The sequence below is a fragment of the Onychostoma macrolepis genome, chromosome 22 (assembly GCF_012432095.1).
Source record: "Onychostoma macrolepis isolate SWU-2019 chromosome 22, ASM1243209v1, whole genome shotgun sequence".
Classification (NCBI taxonomy): Eukaryota; Metazoa; Chordata; class Actinopteri; order Cypriniformes; family Cyprinidae; genus Onychostoma; species Onychostoma macrolepis.
In genome coordinates, this window is record NC_081176.1 from 577,922 (window position 1) to 599,470 (window position 21,549).

The window sequence follows — 21,549 nt, forward strand, 5'->3', positions numbered from 1 at the left end:
TGATTCATGTTGAAAACCTACTTTTTCGAACTCCTCCTAGACCGTAAGTCCGATTTTCACCAAATTTGAATCATATCATCTCCAGACCATGCTGGCAAAAGTTATGGATTTCGTGTCGATATATTTCACGGTTTTCGTTTGGCGCATCAACGAATTGGCTGGAAAGATGCTACACTGCATCTGAGGCTGTATCTCAGCGAAACTTTGACATATTCGCACCAAATTTTGTACGTGACATTGTGACCTCACACTGACCACGCTACATAAGTTTGGTAACATCGCCACCTATTGGTCAAGAGTAATAAACCATTAATTAATCATTAATAATGAAATTTCCAAACATGCTAATAACTTTTGACTGCATTAGCCGATTGTAATGAAACTGTTCTCAAATTATTCCTTGGGTCATGCCGACAACATACATACCAATTATGTCATAATAAGCCGAACTTTCTTTCCGCCATTTTGATTTATGTGGAAAACATACTTTTTCGAACTCCTCCTAAACCGTTTGTCCGATTTTCACCAAATTTGAATCATATCATCTCCAGACCATGCTGACCAAAAGTTATGGATTTCGTGTCGATAGATAAAACCGTTCTCGCATACCACAGCAACGAATTTGAGGCATGATGCCAAAATGACAGTTAAGACTGTATCTCTGCAATGCTTTGGCATATTGACAACAAACTTTGTGTGTGCCATTGTCACCTCACACAGAACACACCAAATCGATTTGATAACAGCGCCACCTATCGGTCAAACGTGATAAGCCAATAAATCATATTGCTATAGGTTTATATGTGATTTTCAGCCGTTTTCACAAAAATATCCTAAAATGGCTTCAATTACTCATTTCTGCAGTTGGTTTGTTGTTTGCTTCTGTACTGCTTGGCCCCGTGATTGCTGCTTGCAGCTATATTTATTCTTCTTCTTCTTCTTCTTCCGTAGTGAAGTCAATGGCAGCCCATAGAACCGATTGCGGGAAAGTTGTATAATTTGGCACACTGATAGAGGACAGTCTCAATAGTAACCACAGCAAATTTGGAGTCTCTAACTCAAACTCTCTAGCGCCACCACTTGTCCAAAGATTCACTTTTGAAATGCTAATAACTTTTGAACCGTAAGTCACAAAATGAAAATTCCTTTTTCCTCGTATTCTTTGGCTCAAGCCGAGTCGAATGAAGTCCAAAATTCAAAAATCGTAAGGTTTAGTTTTTTCGCTATATTCAATTGTTCGTAAAACCTACTTTGTCGAACTCGTCCTAGACGATTAGTCCGATTGTCACCAAATTTGGCTCAGATCATCTACAGACCATGGAGGCAAAAAGTTATGGAATTCAAGTCGATTCGTCCAAGCGTTTTCGAAAAACATGCTAACGAATTTGCCGAAAACCACGCAAAAATGGATCTGAGGCTATATCTCCGCAACAGTTTGGCATATTGAGACGAAACTTGGTGGGTGTTATAACAAGCATGACCTGAGGCTACCTGCAGTGTTTCGGCACTGTGCCCCCTAGTGGTCAGGAGATATGAAAATGCATATTTTTGCTTATAACTTGTGAGCAGTTAGGCTAAAAATCACAAAACTGGTCTCTTTAGATTCGTGCATCATGCCGAGTCCAACCATATAAAATTTTCCCATGTCAGCCATTTTGGCCGTCGGCCATGTTGAATTTCGTCGTAAAATGCTATATTTTACGAACGCATTAACTTATCGTCACGAAACTCAGTGTGGTTCTTCGGCCCCACGCCCTGATGGTACTCAAAAAGTTTGGGGACAGCGCCACCTTTTGGTCAAAAGTTATAATGAAATTTCTAAAAATGCTAATAACTTTTGCTTACATTAGCCTATTGTAATCAAACTGATGTTGATAGATTCCTTGGGTCATGCCGAGATCATCGATACCAATTTTGCAATAATTGGCTAAACTTCCTGTCCGCCATTTTGATTCATGTTGAAAACCTACTTTTTCGAACTCCTCCTAGACCGTAAGTCGGATTTTCACGAAATTTGACTCGGATCATCTTCAGACCATGCTGGCAAAAAGTTATGGATTTTGTGTCGATATATTTCACGGTTTTCGTTTGGCGCATCAACGAATTGGCTGGAAAGATGCTACACTGCATCTGAGGCTGTATCTCAGCGAAACTTTGACATATTCGCACCAAATTTTGTACGTGACATTGTGACCTCACACTGACCACGCTACATAAGTTTGGTAACATCGCCACCTATTGGTCAAGAGTAATAAACCATTAATTAATGATTAATTATGACATTTCCAAACATGCTAATAACTTTTGACTGCATTAGCCGATTGTAATGAAACTGTTCTCAAATTATTCCTTGGGTCATGCCGACAACATACATACCAATTATGTCATAATAAGCCGAACTTTCTTTCCGCCATTTTGATTTATGTGGAAAACATACTTTTTCGAACTCCTCCTAAACCGTTTGTCCAATTTTCACCAAATTTGAATCATATCATCTCCAGACCATGCTGACGAAAAGTTATGGATTTCGTGTCGATAGACAAAACCGTTCTTGCATACCACAGCAACGAATTTGAGGCATGATGCCAAAATGACAGTTAAGACTGTATCTCTGCAATGCTTTGGCATATTGACACCAAACTTTGTGTGTGCCATTGTCACCTCACACAGAACACACCATATCGATTTGAAAATGGTGACACCTATTGGACAAAATTGATAAGCCAATAACTCATATTGCTCTAGGTTTATATGTGATTTTTCAGCCTTTTTCACTAAAAACATCCTAAAATGGCTTCAATTACTAATTTCTGCATACAACAGCAACGAATTTGTGGCATGACGCCATTATGACAGTTGAGACTGTATCTCTGCAATGCTTTGGCGTATTGACACCAAACTTTGTGTGTGCCATTGTCACCTCACACAGAACACACCACATCGATTTGAAAATGGTGACACCTATTGGTCAAAATTGATAAGCCAATAACTCATATTGCTATAGCTTTATATGTGATTTTTTAGCCGTTTTGACAAAAAACATCCTAAAATGGCTTCAAATACTCATTTCTGCATACAACAGCAACGAATTTGAGGCATGATGCCAAAATGACACTTGAGACTGTATCTCTGCAATGCTTTGGCATATTGACACCAAACTTTGTGTGTGCCATTGTCACCTCACACAGAACACACCACATCGATTTGATAACAGCGCCACCTATCGGTCAAACGTGATAAGCCAATAAATCATATTGCTATAGGTTTATATGTGATTTTTCAGCCGTTTTGACAAAAACATCCTAAAATGGCTTCAATTACTCATTTCTGCAGTTGGTTTGTTGTTTGCTTCTGTACTGCTTGGCCCGTGATTGCTGCTTGCAGCTATATTTATTCTTCTTCTTCTTCTTCTTCCGTAGTGAAGTCAATGGCAGCCCATAGAACCGCTTATGGAAAGTTGTATAATTTGGCACACTGATAGAGGACAGTCTCAATAGTAACCACAGCAAATTTGGAGTCTCTAACTCAAACTCTCTAGCGCCACCACTTGTCCAAAGATTCACTTTTGAAATGCTAATAACTTTTGAACCGTAAGTCACAAAATGAAAATTCCTTTTCCTCGTATTCTTTGGCTCAAGCCGAGTCGAATGAAGTCCAAAATTCAAAAATCGTAAGGTTTAGTTTTTTCGCTATATTCAATTGTTCGTAAAACCTACTTTGTCGAACTCGTCCTAGACGATTAGTCCGATTGTCACCAAATTTGGCTCAGATCATCTACAGACCATGGAGGCAAAAAGTTATGGAATTCAAGTCGATTCGTCCAAGCGTTTTCGAAAAACATGCTAACGAATTTGCGAAAACCACGCAAAAATGGATCTGAGGCTATATCTCCGCAACAGTTTGGCATATTGAGACGAAACTTGGTGGGTGTTATAACAAGCATGACCTGAGGCTACCTGCAGTGTTTCGGCACTGTGCCCCTAGTGGTCAGGAGATATGAAAATGCATATTTTTGCTTATAACTTGTGAGCAGTTAGGCTAAAAATCACAAAACTGGTCTCTTTAGATTCGGTGCATCATGCCGAGTCCAACCATATAAAATTTTCCCATGTCAGCCATTTTGGCCGTCGGCCATGTTGAATTTCGTCGTAAAATGCTATATTTTACGAACGCATTAACTTATCGTCACGAAACTCAGTGTGGTTCTTCGCCCCATGCCCTGATGGTACTCAAAAGTTTGGGGACAGCGCCACCTTTTGGTCAAAAGTTATAATGACATTTCTAAAATGCTAATAACTTTTGCTTACATTAGCCTATTGTAATCAAACTGATGTTGATAGATTCCTTGGGTCATGCCGAGATCATCGATACCAATTTTGCAATAATTGGCTAAACTTCCTGTCCGCCATTTTGATTCATGTTGAAAACCTACTTTTTCGAACTCCTCCTAGACCGTAAGTCGGATTTTCACGAAATTTGACTCGGATCATCTTCAGACCATGCTGGCAAAAAGTTATGGATTTTGTGTCGATATATTTCACGGTTTTCGTTTGGCGCATCAACGAATTGGCTGGAAAGATGCTACACTGCATCTGAGGCTGTATCTCAGCGAAACTTTGACATATTCGCACCAAATTTTGCACGTGACATTGTGACCTCACACTGACCACGCTACATAAGTTTGGTAACAGCGCCACCTATCGGTCAAACGTGATAAGCCAATAAATCATATTGCTATAGGTTTATATGTGATTTTTCAGCCATTTTGACAAAAAACATCCTAAAATGGCTTCAATTACTCATTTCTGCATACAACAGCAACAAATTTGTGGCATGGCGCCATTATGACACTTGAGGCTGTATCTCTGCAATGCTTTGGCGTATTGACACCAAACTTTGTGTGTGCCATTGTCACCTCACACAGAACACACCAAATCGATTTGATGACAGCGCCACCTATCGGTCAAAGGTGATAAGCCAATAAATCATATTGCTATAGGTTTATATGTGATTTTTCAGCCGTTTTCACAAAAATATCCTAAAATGGCTTCAATTACTCATTTCTGCAGTTGGTTTGTTGTTTGCTTCTGTACTGCTTGGCCCGTGATTGCTGCTTGCAGCTATATTTATTCTTCTTCTTCTTCCGTAGTGAAGTCAATGGCAGCCCATAGAACCGATTGCGGGAAAGTTGTATAATTTGGCACACTGATAGAGGACAGTGTCAATAGTAACCACAGCAAATTTGGAGTCTCTATCTCAAACTCTCTAGCGCCACCACTTGTCCAAAGTTTCACTTTTGAAATGCTAATAACTTTTGACTGCATTAGCCGATTGTAATGAAACTGTTCTCAAATTATTCCTTGGGTCATGCTGACAACATACATACAAATTACATCATAGTGAACCGAACTTCCTGTCCGCCATTTTGATTCATGTTGAAAACCTACTTTTTCGAACTCCTCCTAGACCGTAAGTCCGATTTTCACGAAATTTGACTCGGATCATCTTCAGACCATGCTGGCAAAAGTTATGGATTTCGTGTCGATAGACAAAACCGTTCTCGCATACCACAGCAACGAATTTGTGGCATGACGCCATTATGACACTTGAGACTGTATCTCTGCAATGCTTTGGCGTATTGACACCAAACTTTGTGTGTGCCATTGTCACCTCACACAGAATACACCAAATCGATTTGATGACAGCGCCACCTATCGGTCAAAGGTGATAAGCCAATAAATCATATTGCTATAGGTTTATATGTGATTTTTCAGCCTTTTTCACAAAAATATCCTAAAATGGCTTCAAATACTCATTTCTGCATACAACAGCAACGAATTTGTGGCATGGCGCCATTATGACAGTTGAGACTGTATCTCTGCAATGCTTTGGCGTATTGACACCAAACTTTGTGTGTGCCATTGTCACCTCACACAGAATACACCAAATCGATTTGATGACAGCGCCACCTTTTGGTCAAAAGTTATAATGAAATTTCCAAACATGCTAATAACTTTTGAACCGTAAGTCACAAAATGAAAATTCCTTTTTCCTCGTATTCTTTGGCTCAAGCCGAGTCAAATCCAGTCCAAAATTCAAAAATCGTAAGGTTTAGTTTTTCGCTATATTCAATTGTTCGTAAAACCTACTTTTTCGAACTCCTCCTAAACCGTTTGTCCGATTTTCACGAAATTTGACTCGGATCATCTTCAGACCATGCTGACCAAAAGTTATGGAATTCAAGTCGATTCGTCCAAGCGTTTTCGAAAAACATGCTAACGAATTTGCGAAAACCACGCAAAAATGGATCTGAGGCTATATCTCCGCAACAGTTTGGCATATTGAGACGAAACTTGGTGGGTGTTATAACAAGCATGACCTGAGGCTACCTGCAGTGTTTCGGCACTGTGCTCCCTAGTGGTCAGGAGATATGAAAAATGCATATTTTTGCCTATAACTTGTGAATGGTTCGCTTATAAATCACAAAACTGGTCTCTTTAGATTCGGTGCATCATGCCGAGTCCAACCATATAACATTTTCCCATGTCAGCCATTTTGGCCGTCGGCCATGTTGAATTTTGTCGTAAAATGCTATATTTTACGAACGCATTAACTTATCGTTACAAAACTCAGTGTGGTTCTTCGCCCCATGCCCTGATGGTACTCAAAAAGTTTGGGGACAGCGCCACCTTTTGGTCAAAAGTTATAATGAAATGTCTAAAAATGCTAATAACTTTTGCTTACATTAGCCTATTGTAATCAAACTGATGTTGATAGATTCCTTGGGTCATGCCGAGATCATCGATACCAATTTTGCAATAATTGGCTAAACTTCCTGTCCGCCATTTTGATTCATGTTGAAAACCTACTTTTTCGAACTCCTCCTAGACCGTAAGTCCGATTTTCACGAAATTTGACTCGGATCATCTTCAGACCATGCTGGCAAAAAGTTATGGATTTTGTGTCGATATATTTCACGGTTTTCGTTTGGCGCATCAACGAATTGGCTGGAAAGATGCTACACTGCATCTGAGGCTGTATCTCAGCGAAACTTTGACATATTCGCACCAAATTTTGTACGTGACATTGTGACCTCACACTGACCACGCTACATAAGTTTGGTAACGGTGCCACCTATTGGTCAAGAGTAATAAACCATTAATTAATCATTAATAATGAAATTTCCAAACATGCTAATAACTTTTGACTGCATTAGCCGATTGTAATGAAACTGGCCTCAAATTATTCCTTGGGTCATGCTGACAACATACATACAAATTACATCATAGTGAACCGAACTTCCTGTCCGCCATTTTGATTTATGTTGAAAACATACTTTTTCGAACTCCTCCTAAACCGTTTTTCCGATTTTCACCAAATTTGAATCATATCATCTCCAGACCATGCTGACCAAAAGTTATGGATTTCGTGTCGATAGACAAAACCGTTCTCGCATACCACAGCAACGAATTTGAGGCATGATGCCAAAATGACACTTGAGACTGTATCTCTGCAATGCTTTGGCGTATTGACACCAAACTTTGTGTGTGCCATTGTCACCTCACACAGAACACACCACATCGATTTGAAAATGGTGACACCTATTGGTCAAAATTGATAAGCCAATAACTCATATTGCTATAGCTTTATGTGAGATTTTTCAGGCGTTTTGACAAAAAACATCCTAAAATGGCTTCAATTACTCATTTCTGCATACAACAGCAACAAATTTGTAGCATGACGCCATTATGACACTTGAGACTGTATCTCTGCAATGCTTTGGCGTATTGACACCAAACTTTGTGTGTGCCATTGTCACCTCACACAGAACACACCAAATCGATTTGATGACAGCGCCACCTATCGGTCAAACGTGATAAGCCAATAAATCATATTGCTATAGGTTTATATGTGATTTTTCAGCCTTTTTCACAAAAAATATCCTAAAATGGCTTCAATTACTCATTTCTGCAGTTGGTTTGTTGTTTCTCTCTGTACTGCTTGGCCCCGTGATTGCTGCTTGCAGCTATATTTATTCTTCTTCTTCTTCTTCTTCCGTAGTGAAGTCAATGGCAGCCCATAGAACCGATTGCGGGAAAGTTGTATAATTTGCCACACTGATAGAGGACAGTCTCAATAGTAACCATAGCAAATTTGGAGTCTCTAACTCAAACTCTCTAGCGCCACCACTTGTCCAAAGTTTCACTTTTGAAATGCTAATAAGTTTTTAACCGTAAGCCACAAAATGAAAATTCCTTTTTACTCGTATTCTTTGGCTCAAGCCGAGTCGAATGAAGTCCAAAATTCAAAAATCGTAAGGTTTAGTTTTTTCGCTATAATCAATTGTTCGTAAAACCTACTTTGTCGAACTCGTCCTAGACGATTAGTCCGATTCTCACCAAATTTGGCACAGATCATCTACAGACCATGGAGGCAAAAAGTTATGGAATTCAAGTCGATTCGTCCAAGCGTTTTCGAAAAACATGCTAACGAATTTGCCGAAAACCACGCAAAAATGGATCTGAGGCTATATCTCCGCAACAGTTTGGCAAATTGAGACGAAACTTGGTGGGTGTTATAACAAGCATGACCTGAGGCTACCTGCAGTGTTTCGGCACTGTGCCCCCTAGTGGTCAGGAGATATGAAAAATGCATATTTTTGCTTATAACTTGTGAACGGTTAGGCTAAAAATCACAAAACTGGTCTCTTTAGATTCGATTGCATCATGCCGAGTCCAACCATATAACATTTTCCCATGTCAGCCATTTTGGCCGTCGGCCATGTTGAATTTTGTCGTAAAATGCTATATTTTACGAACGCATTAACTTATCGTTACAAAACTCAGTGTGGTTCTTCGGCCCCATGCCCTGATGGTACTCAAAAGGTTTGGGGACAGCGCCACCTTTTGGTCAAAAGTTATAATGACATTTCTAAAAATGCTAATAACTTTTGCTTACATTAGCCTATTGTAATCAAACTGATGTTGATAGATTCCTTGGGTCATGCCGAGATCATCGATACCAATTTTGCAATAATTGGCTAAACTTCCTGTCCGCCATTTTGATTCATGTTGAAAACCTACTTTTCGAACTCCTCCTAGACCGTAAGTCCGATTTTCACGAAATTTGACTCGGATCATCTTCAGACCATGCTGGCAAAAGTTATGGATTTTGTGTCGATATATTTCACGGTTTTCGTTTGGCGCATCAACGAATTGGCTGGAAAGATGCTACACTGCATCTGAGGCTGTATCTCAGCGAAACTTTGACATATTCGCACCAAATTTTGTACGTGACATTGTGACCTCACACTGACCACGCTACATAAGTTTGGTAACGGTGCCACCTATTGGTCAAAAGTAATAAACCATTAATTAATCATTAATAATGAAATTTCCAAACATGCTAATAACTTTTGACTGCATTAGCCGAATGTAATGAAACTGTTCTCAAATTATTCCTTGGGTCATGCCGACAACATACATACCAATTATGTCATAATAAGCGGAACTTTCTTTCCGCCATTTTGATTTATGTGGAAAACATACTTTTTCGAACTCCTCCTAAACCATTTGTCCGATTTTCTCCAAATTTGAATCATATCATCTCCAGACCATGCTGACCAAAAGTTATGGATTTCGTGTCGATAGACAAAACCGTTTTCGCATACCACAGCAACGAATTTGAGATATGCTGCCAAAATGACACTTGAGGCTGTATCTCTGCAATGCTTTGGCGTATTGACACCAAACTTTGTGTGTGCCATTGTCACCTCACACAGAACACACCACATCGATTTGAAAATGGTGACACCTATTGGTCAAAATTGATAAGCCAATAACTCATATTGCTATAGCTTTATGTGAGATTTTTCAGCCGTTTTGACAAAAAACATCCTAAAATGGCTTCAATGACCAATTTCTGCAGTTGGTCTGTTGCTTGCTTCTGTAGTGCTTGGCCCCGTGATTGCTGCTTGCAGCTATATTTCTTCTTCTTCTTCTTCTTCTTCTTCTTCTTCTTCCGCCGCAAAGTCAATGGCAGCCCATAGAACCGATTGCGGGAAAGTTGTATAATTTGGCACACTGATAGAGGATAGTCTCAATAGTAACCAAAGCAAATTTGGAGTCTCTATCTCAAACTCTCTAGCGCCACCACTTGTCCAAAGTTTCACTTTTGAAATGCTAATAACTTTTGAACCGTAAGCCACAAAATGAAAATTCCTTTTTCCTCGTATTCTTTGGCTCAAGCCGAGTCGAATGAAGTCCAAAATTCAAAAATCGTAAGGTTTAGTTTTTTCGCTATATTCAATTGTTCGTAAAACCTACTTTGTCGAACTCGTCCTAGACGATTAGTCCGATTCTCACCAAATTTGGCTCAGATCATCTACAGACCATGGAGGCAAAAAGTTATGGAATTCAAGTCGATTCGTCCAAGCGTTTTCGAAAAACATGCTAACGAATTTGCCGAAAACCACGCAAAAATGGATCCGAGGCTATATCTCCGCAACAGTTTGGCATATTGAGACGAAACTTGGTGGGTGTTATAACAAGCATGACCTGAGAAGACCTGCAGTGTTTCGGCGCTGTGCCCCCTAGTGGTCAGGAGATATGATAAATGCATATTTTTGCTTATAACTTGTGAACGGTTAGGCTAAAAATCACAAAACTGGTCTCTTTAGATTCGGTGCATCATGCCGAGTACAACCATATACAATTTTCCCATGTCAGCCATTTTGGCCGTCGGCCATGTTGAATTTTGTCGTAAAATGCTATATTTTACGAACGCATTAACTTATCGTCACGAAACTCAGTGTGGTTCTTCGGCCCCATGCCCTGATGGTACTCAAAAAGTTTGGGGACAGCGCCACCTTTTGGTCAAACGTTATAATGAAATTTCTAAAAATGCTAATAACTTTTGCTTACATTAGCCTATTGTAATCAAACTGACGTTGTTAGATTCCTTGGGTCATGCCGAGATCATCGATACCAACTTTGCAATAATTGGCTAAACTTCCTGTCCGCCATTTTGATTCATGTTGAAAACCTACTTTTTCGAACTCCTCCTAGACCGTAAGTCCGATTTTCACGAAATTTGACTCGGATCATCTTCAGACCATGCTGGCAAAAAGTTATGGATTTTGTGTCGATATATTTCACGGTTTTCGTTTGGCGCATCAACGAATTGGCTGGAAAGATGCTACACTGCATCTGAGGCTGTATCTCAGCGAAACTTTGACATATTCGCACCAAATTTTGCACGTGACATTGTGACCTCACACTGACCACGCTACATAAGTTTGGTAACGGTGCCACCTATTGGTCAAGAGTAATAAACCATTAATTAACCATTAATAATGAAATTTCCAAACATGCTAATAACTTTTGACTGCATTAGCCGATTGTAATGAAACTGTTCTCAAATTATTCCTTGGGTCATGCCGACAACATACATACAAATTATGTCATAATAAGCCGAACTTTCTATCCGCCATTTTGATTTATGTGGAAAACCTACTTTTTCGAACTCCTCCTAAACCGTTTGTCCGATTTTCACCAAATTTGAATCATATCATCTCCAGACCATGCTGACCAAAAGTTATGGATTTCGTGTCGATAGACAAAACCGTTTTCGCATACCACAGCAACGAATTTGAGATATGATGCCAAAATGACAGTTGAGACTGTATCTCTGCAATGCTTTGGCGTATTGACACCAAACTTTGTGTGTGCCATTGTCACCTCACACAGAACACACCACATCGATTTGAAAATGGTGACACCTATTGGTCAAAATTGATAAGCCAATAACTCATAATGCTATAGTTTTATATGTGATTTTTCAGCCGTTTTGACAAAAAACATCCTAAAATGGCTTCAATTACTCATTTCTGCATACAACAGCAACAAATTTGTGGCATGACGCCATTATGACACTTGAGGCTGTATCTCTGCAATGCTTTGGCGTATTGACACCAAACTTTGTGTGTGCCATTGTCACCTCACACAGAACACACCACATCGATTTGATAACAGCGCCACCTATCGGTCAAACGTGATAAGCCAATAAATCATATTGCTTTAGGTTTATAAGTGATTTTTCAGCCGTTTTGACAAAAAATATCCTAAAATGGCTTCAATTACTCATTTCTGCAGTTGGTTTGTTGTTTGCTTCTGTAGTGCTTGGCCCCGTGATTGCTGCTTGCAGCTATATTTAGGGGCCAAGCACCGAAGGTGCGGAGGCACCTATTGAAACCGTTAGATTTATTATTAGGGGCCAAGCACCGAAGGTGCGGAGGCACCTATTGAAACCGTTAGATTTATTAGGGGCCAAGCACCGAAGGTGCGGAGGCACCTATTGAAACCGTTAGATTTATTAGGGGCCAAGCAATCAAGGTGCGGAGGCACCTATTGAAACCGTTAGATTTATTATTAGGGGCCAAGCACCGAAGGTGCGGAGGCACCTATTGAAACCGTTAGATTTATTATTAGGGGCCAAGCACCGAAGGTGCGGAGGCACCTATTGAAACCGTTAGATTTCTTATTATTCTTCTTCTTCTTCTTCCGTAGTGAAATTTTCCCATGTCAGCCATTTTGGCCGTCGGCCATGTTGAATTTCGTCGTAAAATGCTATATTTTACGAACGCATTAACTTATCGTTATGAAACTCAGTGTGGTTCTTCGGCCCCATGCCCTGATGGTACTTAAAAAGTTTGGGGGCAGCGCCACCTTTTGGTCAAACGTTATAATGAAATTTATAAAAATGCTAATAACTTTTGCTTACATTAGCCTATTGTAATCAAACTGATGTTGATAGATTCCTTGGGTCATGCCGAGATCATCGATACCAATTTTGCAATAATTGGCTAAACTTCCTGTCCGCCATTTTGATTCATGTTGAAAACCTACTTTTTCGAACTCCTCCTAGACCGTAAGTCCGATTTTCACGAAATTTGACTCGGATCATCTTCAGACCATGCTGGCAAAAAGTTATGGATTTTGTGTCGATATATTTCACGGTTTTCGTTTGGCGCATCAACGAATTGGCTGGAAAGATGCTACACTGCATCTGAGGCTGTATCTCAGCGAAACTTTGACATATTCGCACCAAATTTTGTACGTGACATTGTGACCTCACACTGACCACGCTACATAAGTTTGGTAACGGTGCCACCTATTGGTCAAGAGTAATAAACCATTAATTAATCATTAATAATGAAATTTCCAAACATGCTAATAACTTTTGACTGCATTAGCCGATTGTAATGAAACTGTTCTCAAATTATTCCTTGGGTCATGCCGACAACATACATACCAATTATGTCATAATAAGCCGAACTTTCTTTCCGCCATTTTGATTTATGTGGAAAACATACTTTTTCGAACTCCTCCTAAACCGTTTGTCCGATTTTCACCAAATTTGAATCATATCATCTCCAGACCATGCTGACGAAAAGTTATGGATTTCGTGTCGATACACAAAACCGTTTTCGCATACCTCAGCAACGAATTTGTGGCATGACGCCATTATGACACTTGAAGCTGTATCTCTGAAATGCTTTGGCGTATTGACACCAAACTTTGTGTGTGCCATTGTCACCTCACACAGAACACACCACATCGATTTGAAAATGGTGACACCTATTGGTCAAAATTGATAAGCCAATAACTCATATTGCTATAGCTCTATGTGATTTTTCAGCCGTTTTGACTAAAAACATCCTAAAATGGCTTCAATGACCAATTTCTGCAGTTGGTCTGTTGCTTGCTTCTGTAGTGCTTGGCCCCGTGATTGCTGCTTGCAGCTATATTTCTTCTTCTTCTTCTTCTTCTTCTTCTCCAAAGTGAATCACATTTTTGAGGGCCTAAACATGCTCCAAAACTCATGAAACTTTGCACACGGGTCAGAACTGGCGAAAATTTACATCTGATATGGGTTTCAGAAGTGGGTGTGGCAAAATGGCTCAATAGCGCCACCTATAATATTTCAAAAGAGTGCGCCTCGAGCTACGTTTTATGTACATGCACGAAAATCGGTACACACATGTAACACACCATTACCTACAAAAAAGCCTCTTGGTACAAAATCCAAACCCCAACAGGAAGTACGTTATTTTGAATTTCCTGTTCGATTTTTGTGCAGTTTTTGCAATTTCCAGGCTTCGTACTTTGACGAACTCCTCCTACAGTTTTAATCGGATCGTCTTCAAATTTGCTGAGTGTAATCATAAGGCCTTTGTGATGTTAAATTGCGAAGATCTAGAGTTTTCGTCAAGGCGTCTCCTGGGGGCCTGACAAAGTTTGATGTTTCGCCATGAAACAGGAAGTTGCTGTAACTCAGGCAAGCAATGTCCGATCTGCCCCAAACTTCACACGTTTCATAGGAGTTCAGTCCTGAACACATCTGCATGCTCATATTCAGATATAGTCATAGCGCCACCTGCTGGCAACAGGAAGTGACATGTTTAACACTGTAATGGACTCCTAGGTGCATATTAAAAAGTGTCAACAAGTGATAAATAGGCTGACAGCATGCTACAAGCATACTAAAACATGCTAGCAACACTTAGCTAAGTGCTAAAGCATGCTAGTAATGCAGTGAAACAGGAAGTTGCTGTAACTCAGGTAAGCAGTGTTCAATCTGCCCCAAACTTCACACGTTTCATAGGAGTTCAGTCCTGAACACATCTACATGCTCATATTCAGATATAGTCATAGCGCCACCTGCTGGCAACAGGAAGAGACATGTTTAACATTGTAATGGACTCCTAGGTGCATATTAAAAAGTGTCAACAAGTGATAAATAGGCTGGCAGCATGCTACAAGCATACTAAAACATGCTAGCAACACTTAGCTTAGTGCTAAAGCATGCTAGTAATGCAGTGAAACAGGAAGTTGCTGTAACTCAGGCATGCTGTGTTCAATCTGCCCCAAATTTAACAAGTTTGATAAGAGGCCTGTCCTGAACACATCTACATTCCCGTATTCGGGTACAGTCATAGCGCCACCTGCTGGCAACAGGAAATGGCTTGTTTTACACTAACTTAAACATGCAATGTCCAATCTGCACCAAACTTCACATGTTTGGTAAGAGTCATGGCCTGAAGACACCTAAAGGCCAATATTCAGTTATAATCATAGCGCCACCTTTTGGCAATAGGAAATGTCATGCTTTATAATAACTCAAACATACTACTTTCAATCTGCATCAAACTTCATATGTTTGATAAAAGTGCTGCCCTGAAGACATCTACATGCCAATATTCAGTTATAGACATAGCGCCACCAGCTGGCAGCAGGTTTGGCACATATAAATAACTTTGACATATTCCTCTATGTTTGCCTTTTTAAATGCATATTGCTCACCGTTCCCTCTCTCCCTGAAGCAACCGGTCGGCGGTGAGCCCGGGTGCGAGGGCCCATTCATCGCTGCTTGCAGCTTTAATTTCTTATTGTTATGCAAACTATACAGACAATATGAACGCGCATTAAGACTAAAAGAACCAACTGCGTGTAGGCAAGCGAGCCCAGAACGCAATGCGTTAAGTTGCACATTAAACATTTTCCTCCCGTAGAAAATACTTATAAATAAAACAGTAATGTAGCATAATGGACAAACACAATGATACAAAAGGGCTGTAGACATTTTATTCAAAATGGGAAAATGCTTATTAATTATGTTTTAATAATGAAGAGGAGTTTGGTCTTTATAATCTCAGTCCATTATGCCACATTATGCCACGTTTTGCGATATGGGAGGAAATACATATACATTATATAAATAAACTGTATATTGAATTTGATCTTTTAATAGCACTATCTTAACACATTAAGCCATATTAAGTGTTTATGATTTTCTACGGGAGGTTTAAAAGCGCGCTGTTCTGTGGCGACGGATTTGTGGGTCTTGTCTTTTTCTCTTACAGATGACTTGCAGGACCCTGTATGTTATGATATTAAATTAGTTTTAATCGTTTAACCTCCACAGTGTCATGTCTCCATGGCAACACACATGATTTGTGTGAATTGCAAGTGACGTCGCAGGCAGCCAAGAGTGCAAGTAACGAGTGCAAGTGACTTCATAATTGAATTTATTTTTTCTTGTCTTCATCACCTGGTTACTTGTGTAAAATGTTGAGAGATTCGATTTAAAAAATGCTTAATAAATAAAATAAAATAAAAAACAAAAAAGACTGCAAGTGACGTCACTTGCGGAAGTGCAGGTGTCTGAGAGTGCAAGTGCATGTCTGCAGCCAGACCCTATTGGGGTTATCTTCCTTGGTGTGAAGGGGCCTTAATCATAATAATATTAAACACAAACATGTTTGCCAATATATCATGCATTCATGCTTTCTAGAGTATGATGTGAAAATCTCAATCCATGTTGACTGCATTCATCAAACCCTGTTACCAAAGTAATAAGCAAAAGAACGTTACACTATGAAATACAAGTTTATCTAAAAATAAAACTTTTATGCTAAAGGTCCTTGCACACCGAGTCCAAAATTTTCTTATGCATTTTTCGTATTCGTCATTCAAAAAATTTGTCACACGCAGAAACGCACACTGAGTCCGATGCGTATTAATTCATACGTTGCGAAGAAAAAAAAAAAAAAGCGTTACTGGAGCCATATATTAAAAAGAACACCACCAGTTTCTGTGAACTCAGTGTGCAAGGACCTTTGCAGTGCTTTGTGCTGCAAAACAAAGTGGATGAACTTGACAATCACCATTCTGGATTTTGGCGTTCACTTGTTTGGTGGTTCTGAACTGTCAAAACACCTCTCAAAATGCTTGCTACGGATGCAAAAAAACTCAGAAAATCAAACCCGATCCGAATTTTTTTATGACAGACAAAAATTTCGGAGGCAGTGTGTAAACGTGATTGACAAAACGTGAGGTCGTATTTATTTTTTAATGTGCGATAATTTCGGACTCAGTGTGCAATGACCTGAAATCTGCCACCCACTTGTCCATTTCTGAATTTGGTTTAATTTTAGTACATTTAATGTTTATTTATTGAAAAAATATATAAGCAAAATCAGTGTCAGGGTTGTGAAGGGTATGTCTTGGCTTTCTGATGTTGACAATCAGAGTGAATGTTTATCAGACCTCCTTTCACTGATCATTTGATCAAAACAAGAAAATGAAAGACAACTGAATTTCAAGGCTTATTTTGTACCCTACGCATATAAAGTCTCCCCTATATTACTATGTTTTTCCACTACTTCACAAAGTTTTTTTCCACCATAACCACTAAATCTGTTGAACCGATTGACGCCTTATATTCTTATCGTTCTTCAGCCTCATTGATGAAGGATCATGAATAAACACCAACCTGTTTGTTGTTCAGTGTGTTCCAGCATTTATTCCAGCATTAAGTGCTGAACAGCAGTGGGAGGAGCTTAACTGAAGGAGTGATTGTTGTGGGAGGAGCTTCACTGAAAGAGGAGATCTGCCAAAATGAAAGATAAATCAGTTACTGAGTTTATATTTTTACATTAATTCACACAATTTAAGTATTTATGTTCAAATATCAATCTCTTTTAAGTAAATTAATTGCAAAGCATTTCATAATAATCCACAAATTCTCTTTTTATTTCTAAAATAGGCTATTGACTTGGTCGGTGTCGTGTCATAGCTGTGTGGGCAGAGTCAGCGTGGGGGAAAACGAACCTTTCCCCCTCATTGGAAAAGCATGGTGTTGACCCAGAATGGTGTACGCAAAATCATTTCTGCTGCTCGACAGAGCACGATACGTCGAAAAACTGAGCCGTATTGTGTCGGACTGTCTGTACGGTATCTGTGACTGGACAAACGACCCAATGAAATGACCAGAGGTGTCATTTCGATACTTTTACCTGATTGAGTCTCCAGGCAAGAGACAGCTTACTACAAGCCTATACGTGACGGCTTGTGAAAGTAAACATTAGTCGTTTTGTTTTGCTTAATCTTAATAAAGTGATAAAGACTAGAGTAAAAGCCTGTCATACTTTTTTATTTATATATTAAAAATAATTTTAACATTGACAAAACATAGGTAACATTAAAGGTCTACTGAAGTGAAATGCACAGCATTATGTGGTGTGTGCTAAACGTATAGCCTCATCATTTTCACAAATACACGCCGTAAAATAAAAAGATATAAAATAACATGAAAATATCCCTTACGAAAATTAACCGTGGTTACAACCAAAAAAAACATGGTTATTATAGGTAAACCATGGTAAAAACTAATTAAAATGTTTTGCTACACTAACCATAGTTTAACCATGGTATTTGTAGTAAAACTGTGGTTATAAGCTACAAGTGGTAATAAAACGCCCCAAAAATGTGAAGGAGGGTTGCTGTAATGAGAACTGGGTTGCGGTGCAAGGGGACGGGACTAATTGACGGGTCATTGAAGTTGATGAATATTACATAAATATGAATATTAAGCTTGATATGTTCATACGTTGTATATCCATAATAACTGCTGTCGGAGTTCTGATGTTGTGTGCTACCCACTCAGATTGTGCTACCTCCGTCAGTTTATTCGGCAGTATATAAGTCTTCAGATCGGGTTTTTATTTTTATTTTTTTACTTATTAGAGGTACAGAACGCCACACAGCAACTTTTCAGCATTGCACCAAGCAAAAATCAATCGAAATCATAACAAAAAGATAAATCATAAAGATAAAGCGTCTAACAAGGTCTCCGTACATTAATTCGAACGGTTTGTTTTCCCCACGGCATAAACGGATATGATGTTTTGTGGGCGTTCCCAGCAATGCCGACCAAGTCAATTTCATCCACATATTTTATTTCTACATTTTATCTTGCCTTTCATTAACATATAGATAACATAATATAGTAAAAACTAAGGACTACAGAATTTAAAAGATACCAAATATATAAACAAGGTAAGAAAAAATAAAAATACAATAAACTTTGGAAAATAAATTTACAAATTTGCAAGAAACAAATAACCTACCAGTGGAGTTACTTAACAAATTATTTAACTTATTGTGTTTTAGTTTTGTGTTTAAAGCATGGTTTATTACAGATTTATGAAATAAATGTCGTTATGATGCTTACACAGATTAATGACTTATATCTTCTAATGTCGCTATAACTGATTGTGTCTTTTGCTTAAGTCTGTTGACATCAATACAATGAGCTTAATGTGGCAATTAACAGATCTGAAGTCATCAGCATAATGAATGAGGTGAAAACAGGATGTATTGACATGAAATAAAGAGGATTTTCAGCAGCTGATAATATTGATGAACCTATAAACACTCATTAAACAAGCCATTCAGGATCAGCAGATCAGCTCACTTTGGTTGCTGGTATAAACCCTTTGTCAAACATTGTGATTTGTCTACATGAATGTAAATATAGTCGATTTTTTTATTACTACATTAATAACATTCAAAGTAGTTAACATCTTACCAATTATTGTGTGAAGAAAAACAGACACACCGTAAAACCTTCTTCTTTAAAGTGATGTAGTTAGCAGATACACAAACAGCGCCGGATGAAACCATTCACAAAAAAAGCACCGTAAAATATTGATGAAACAAACTGTATAATGTGTATTTTACAATTACATAAAATAGCGTGAACTGCTCACCTCAGAAACCTCCAAGCTGACGCGCGTGAGTGATGACGTCAGCACCGCGAGGCGAAACCAATATCAAAACCGCGCCAAATCCTGATTAAAACGGCGAAGCTCTGGCTGCGTTCGGAATCGCACTCAATGAGTCGGTACTTAATTTCAATAAGTACTAGTTTATCGAGCCCTAAAAGAGTAGGTTCTCTACAGACAAATCTCCTTAAACTATGAATGCGATCCCGACTTCATCCGCCATGGTGACTTTATCATGTGACTTACGACGTTACAAGAGCAACATCAACTTAAAAGATATGAGCCACAGGTTTAATTAATCTATTTGTTAATATTTTGATGTTGATGAAATTTGCTCATTTTGTGGTCTTGAAGAAACAGCTGCCCTTTTATTGTGATTGTAGTATAACCAAAACATTTTGGGTTGATTTAAGTTTTTATATTTATTTTTTTATTGTTCTCTTTTGAATATGTTGTTAATTTCTTTATTTTATGTTCAAGATTTTTCACCCACAAACCAGCTTAAATCTCCTGTTTTCATCTTTTTCTTTTTGAATTTAACTTTTTGTTTTTGTTTGTTTCATCCCTCAGGCTTATAACAACAACAAATGATTTTTTTTTGATGCATTATGACTATATGAATATTATTCAAATATATTTACCCTTGTAACTGTGCCTTTTTTGCTGTGTGTATATTCTCATACTATGCAAACCCATTATATTTATGTTTTCTATTATGATTGTTCATTGTTAAAGATAGAACCATCTTTCCCTGAGCTTAAATGTAATTATAAGGTCTGCAGTAATAATAATAATAAGCATCAATAGCATCAGTAACTCCACAACCCTACATAGTACAGTTTTCTGCAGCGTTTGCAATATCTGCACAAAGGAGACGTCGATCAGCTGCTGGAAGATCTTGACTTTGGAGAAGAATGCTGATATTATACTTGAAAAATGTAAGTATTACTACTATTTTAAAAATAAGATTACCCCAGAATGCATTGCTAGCCCACCCCAACACTTACAATAGTAATGATAAATGCTGACCAATAATTAATTCATTATATATATAATTTTAGTAAAATAAGCAAAATGTAATTTGTTTTGTCATATGCCATAGCTATGCATGAATACACACTAGACAAATGCAGCCAAGGTGAATACATCTCAATGTTCAGTCAAGTAAGAATGAATGCATGCATTAATGAAACAATTATATTTTATTTACTGACAACAACAGTTAACATGAATATGAGTAAAAGAATAAAAGTAACCATGAAAATAATTAAGTCAACGACACATGAAACAAAGCTTTATTCATTATTCTAACAATAATGTATTTACAGACGGTGAACCCACATCCTACTGCATCTCAACACAGCTTTATTCTGATGAAGCAGCTGACCACCGTGTCCACCTTCACCTGTCTCTGCCGTCCATCACACCCCTCACTGCTCCTGTCAGACTGAATCTGATCATGGATGGGAAACAGACATCGAGTCTGTCGTTGCCTGAGTACACAGAGAGGATGAGGAAGACCACGATGATGCCCCTGAACTCTGTGTCTGCTCCAAACATCTGTGTGCTGCTCTCCATGAACACCACTACCTGTAACACATTTACACAGAGTAAAACATTTTACATTTCATGTTTTTAGCATTCCATTTCTTGCAAAATTTAATTTCATGTTTATAATAGCATGATAATTTTTGATATGGCTTCATTACTTTATTACTGTGGTGTAGTGACCTGGTCAGCAGAAGGTTGCTGGTTTGATCTCTGCAGTCGTCACCATCAGTGTGTCCTTCAGCAAGGCTCTTTACTCTGTTTAAAATTACAGTAATTAAAATAAACTACAACTTAACATTTAAAATATGTTTTATTCATTTCTGTAGTGTACTCATTCAAAGTCTTTGATGGCAGCATTCCTTCATCAGTCA

The 21,549-nt window shown here is 38.5% G+C and overlaps 1 protein-coding gene and 1 long non-coding RNA gene across 5 annotated transcripts in view; one reads left to right on the plus strand and one right to left on the minus strand.

Moving 5' to 3' along the window:
* The window catches only part of LOC131531290 (ribonuclease inhibitor), a 43,312-nt gene extending 23,563 nt beyond the window's left edge, over positions 1 to 19,749 (minus strand). For 3 of the 4 annotated variants that reach the window (XM_058761980.1, XM_058761977.1, XM_058761979.1), the window contains exons 1-2: positions 19,613 to 19,749; positions 17,335 to 17,451 (exon numbers count right to left, since the gene is read on the minus strand). The gene's annotated coding sequence lies outside the window, so the exon portion shown is untranslated. Of the gene's footprint in view, positions 1 to 17,334; positions 17,452 to 19,431; positions 19,583 to 19,612 lie in introns of those variants that run through there. The other variant, XM_058761978.1, reaches the window with a different exon arrangement.
* Positions 19,750 to 19,789: 40 nt separating this feature from the next.
* On the plus strand, positions 19,790 to 21,094 carry LOC131531316 (uncharacterized). Its single transcript, XR_009268627.1, has 3 exons — positions 19,790 to 19,916; positions 20,198 to 20,565; positions 20,956 to 21,094. It is a non-coding gene; the product is annotated as an uncharacterized LOC131531316 (long non-coding RNA).
* Positions 21,095 to 21,549: the final 455 nt, after the last annotated feature.